This window comes from Babylonia areolata, chromosome 2 (genome assembly GCF_041734735.1).
Source record: "Babylonia areolata isolate BAREFJ2019XMU chromosome 2, ASM4173473v1, whole genome shotgun sequence".
Lineage (NCBI taxonomy): Eukaryota > Metazoa > Mollusca > Gastropoda > Neogastropoda > Buccinidae > Babylonia > Babylonia areolata.
In genome coordinates, this window is record NC_134877.1 from 36,233,014 (window position 1) to 36,238,013 (window position 5,000).

Sequence of the window (5,000 nt, forward strand, 5' to 3'; positions counted from 1 at the left end):
AGAGAGGGTGGGGGAAGAGAGAGAGGGGGAGAGAGAGAAACAGACAGAGACAGAGAAACACAGAGAGAGAGAGAGAGCGAGAAACAATGAGAGAGAGAGATAGATAGACAGAGAGGGTGGGGGGAAGGGAGAGAGAGGGGGCGTGGGAGAGAGAGAGAGAAACAGATAGAAACAGAGACAGAGAGAGAGAGAGACAGAGATCGAGAAACAAAGACAGAGAGAGACAGAGAGAGAGAGAGAGAGAGAGAGTACACACAGAGAAGTGAACCAAGAGAGAGACGAGAAGACAAACAAACAGACAACCAGAGTCAAAGACAGACAGACAGGCAGACAGACAACCAGACACAGACCCAGAGAAGCGGACAGTCAGATGGGGATGTGTGATGAGGGGTGACTGGACAAGATAGCCTTGACCTAGATCTCAAGCCGACCTGTCCTACAAAACGCCCACACGAGCTCTTCCTCCTCCCTGTCGAAATCCATCCTCTATTACTGAGCTACAAGAACCAACCCTTTATCCAACTTAAAACATTAGTTATTTGACGGGCATTCTTTATTCGACGGGCACAAAAGTTGAGTGATTGAAACGCTGGAATTTTCAATCTAGGGGTCCCAGGTTCGAATCTCGGTAATGGTGCCTGGTGGGTAAAGGGTGGAGATTTTTCCGATCTCCCAGGTCAACATATGTGCAGACCTCCTAGTACACGTTAAAGATCCTGCAATCCATATCAGCGTTCGATGGGTTATGGAAACAAGAACGCACCCAGCATGCACATCTCTGGAAACGGAGTATGTCTGCCTTTTCGGGGGGCGGGGGGAGGGGGGGGGGGGGGGGGGGGGGGGGGGTAAATAAGCAAAACGACAATACATATAAGATGTTACATGTCTGTCTGAGTGTGTTTGTGTACGTGCCTTAAATCTGATTGAATGACACAGGAAACGAATAATGAGCGCCCAATGGCGGCTATCAGTCTGCTCTACCCAGGCAGCCTATTGTGCAAATGTCCTTGTGTTTGTAAAGCGCTTACAGCTTCGTCTCTTAGGATGTACGCTAAATAATTTGTAAGTATCCATATCATTAATTCGTATTTCGTGTGCAGTCAAGAAATGAGACCGAGGTCGCATGATAAGCTGAATTCTGCAGTCAACACACCCACGACAAAATGATGAGGAAAACAAAAAGCACATAACACTAATGAAAACCACCATCCCATGGCCATCATTTCCCAATAATTATTCTAATTGGAGAGAGAGTAATACAGAGACACGTGGACAGTCTACGTGACATTTTGATTGATTGTAACCGGAACAATGCGTTAGCGAGATTTACGTTTCCATGGTTTGTACGGTTTTGTATGTTTTGTTTTGTTTGTTTGTTTGTTTTTTGTTGAACAATGTGGAAATGACGAAAGTTGTCAATTAAATGCATTTTTTGTTTTATTTATTCCTTTGTTTGACGCTACTTGCTGTAATGAAATATTCCTTATAGATTCTCGTCAAAGACGCAATAAATGATTGCAAATAAATAAATGAATATATAGTCAAAGAATAGTTTGTTTGCTTGTTTTTTTGTTTTTATTTTTTTATTTTTTGTTGGTATTTTTTTTGCGGATTAAAGATTACAGTACATGAAGACATTGTTAACTGTAACTCCTCGTCAAAGAAGCAATAAACTGTTATGAATGAATGAATGAATACGTATAAACAAAGAAGGGAGTAAACAAATGAATAAGTAAAGAAAGAAAGAAAGAAAAAGAAGTACTTTAATGGAAAGTAACAAAACAAAAATTGCACAAAAACACAAACAAAACAAAACCTTTCTCAGGTTGTTGTTGTTGTTGTTTTAATCTTTTGATTTCCTTGGTAATTTTCTACCCCCACACATGCAATGCACATTCCATGGAAAATGGAAAATGTGAAACTGTTTCTTTTCAGCACTCACACGCCAGTCTCAGTCATGCTTTGTACTTGTTTTGTTGTTGGTTGTTGTTTTTATCATTACTCGGTGTGTGTGTGTGTGTGTGTGTGTGTGTGTGTGTGTGTGTGTGTGTGTGTGTGTGTGTGTGTGTGTGTGTGTGTGTGAGTGAGTGCGTGTCAGTATGTGTCTGTGTGCGTGTGTGACTTGACTTGACTTGACTTGACTTGACTTGACTTGACTTCATTTATTGTCATAAAATCCCGAAGGATTAATAGACACAACAAAGAACAAAGGGAACAAAGAAATAAACGGTCATCTAATACGCATGCACTGAAATACATAGTTGGCAAGTGTTTTTTGACAGTCATCGCAGGTGAATAAATCACTTGGTTTTAGTATATTGTTTTGTATGTTTCTAGAGATCACATTTGATTGATGATCATACTGCTGTATAGTAGTGATTAGATGGCTTCGCAAATTATGAAATAAGATACACGAATCTAAGAAATGCAATTCATCTTCAACAACTTCACATATAGCACATAACCTCTCTTCTCTGGGAATGTTTGCATATCTTCCTCGTTCGATGTTTAAATAATGTGCGCTTATTCTGAGTTGACAAAGAGCTTGTTTGTGAGCAGGATCGATTTTATCAGTTAGATAATTCTCAATTTGATAATCGTTTCTTTTAATTTTGTTGTAGAAATCTAATCTACTGTATTCAGTTTTTGTCTGTTTCCAGAATTGTACATATCTATTTCTTAGTTGTTGGCGTAATGTAAATTTAAGCCTGCTGTTACTAAATGTCGACTGATTGTTCCAAACATGACCTAATCCTACATTGTGAAGAATATTTTTTACAAATTGTATCCATGGATTTTCAATTGTGTCTGGTTGGTTCATCATCGACATATAGACCTTTTTGATATGGCTATCATTATGTGCATCCAGAATATGAGTCCAGTGGTCAAGAACTCTGCAAGCAATATGAATTCCAACTGGAAATCTGCCCAGTTCGGCTAGAGTTGGCAGATTCATTGCTTTAGAATGTACCCCTAGAAGCAGTTTGCAAAATTTTATATGCATTTGTTCATGTGAATGTTTCGAAGAAATACAATTTCTAAAGAAATCTGTCATTCCTGTATTGAATGAATTGGTAGTTTTTGTTTCAGCCCATGGGAACCAAATATCGGATCCATATGATAATATAGGTAAAACAAGTGAATCAAAAAGCTGCAGCACAATATCCATGTGTGTGTGTGTGTGTGTGTGTGTGTGTGTGTGTGTGAGTGCGTGTGAGTATGTGTCTGTGTGCGTGTGTGCGTGTGTGTGTGTGTGTGTGTGTGTGTGTGTGTGTGTGTGTGTGTGTGTGCGTGGAGAGAGTGAAAGCAAGAGCGAGAGAGGACTCAGAGAGACAGAGTTTGTTTCTCACTTTGGCAGAGAACAGAAAACCCGTGTTGCTGGATATTGGTGCCCTCTGTTGGTTGGTTTTCATCCCCGGCGGAAAATCTAGCCAGCCCAGAATATCCTCAGCGTCTGTGCAGATGGAACGATCCCTGGCTGTAAGACTTCAGCTTGTCAGAATTGACTCCCGAAGCTGGATTTAGCTCGTCAGAACTGACTCCCGAAGCTGGATTTAGCTCGTCAGAATTGACTCCCGAAGCTGGATTTAGCTCGTCAGAATTGACTCCCGAAGCTGGATTTAGCTCGTCAGAATTGACTCCCGAAGCTGGATTTAGCTCGTCAGAATTGACTCCCGAAGCTGGATTTAGCTCGTCAGAATTGACTCCCGAAGCTGAATTTACCTTCTCCCCCCATTCGTTTAGGACATGGGAGTCACAGGGGGGGAAGGGTGGTAAACAGTAAATTCTAGGCCATAATGACCACCCCTATCCCGCCCCTTCCTCATTCAATAGCTTCATTAAACTCACAGAAAGAGGGTTATTTCCAAGTAGGATGGGGGGAGGGTCGGGGGCGACGGCGGGGGGTGGGGGTGGGGGAGGTGTCAGTCTTGACTAGCCACAACTGACTGCCGGGGATGCAGAATCATTCGAGGTTGGCCCAGAATGATCCTGGAGTAAATAAGCCAGCAAGGAAGTTGCTTTAGACTATTACACCGACATTGGTATTCTGGCTGGAAATTCCGTTCAGACTGGCAAAAATGCTTAATAAAAAAAAACAGAACAGACAGAATGAAGCAGCATAATAGCTTTTCGGTGGGTTTTTTGTTTGTTTGTTTTGTTTTGTTGGGGTTTTTGGGTTTTTTGTTGTTGTTGTTGTTTTTTGTTGTTGTTGTTTTTGTTTTTTCATGCCATGCGAGGCTACTTTATTCCGTTTCCTGTTTTGCATTATTATAAACCCGTACTTTGAAAAGGGTAAGAGTGAACTGAAGCATCGGAAAGATTTGGACTACCACCACCACAACAGCCATCAACAGCAACAGCAACAACAACAACAACAATAATAATAATAATAATAATAATAATAATAATAATAATGGAGAAGGAGAAGAAGAAGGAGCAGAAGCACAAGAAGAATATAAACAACAACAACAATAATAACAATAACGATACTCTCTATGCCTCGCAAGTCAAAAGCATCAGCTCGCTGGGCAACATCGAAATCCACCTCTAGGAAATTAGAATAATGCTGAAAATCAATACATGAGTTGCCTTTAGTGGCATCAATGCAATGGTGCCTTGTGTGAGATCGATTATATTTTTTTATCATTGCCGTTTGTGGTGATTCGATCTGATTTAGATTGAACGTTTATTCAGTCACCCGAGCAGTTTCACGTCACCAGATGTCAATGGAAACTAATTGTGTTCAACAACTGGGCTTGGAAAATAATTATTTGTTGGGTTCATATGGAGTTCGGTGAAGGAGTATAAAATGACGCTGAGAAAATTGCCCCAACCCAAATTAATCCACGAATGAATAAACGAATAAAAAAAAAAAGAACAAACAAACAAACAAAGACACAAATGAAATTCAATAAACGATAGGGACAGTAATATGAAAAATGAAATAAAAATAAAACAAAATGCTTGTTTCATTTTTTTTTTCTTTCTTATCGTTTCTT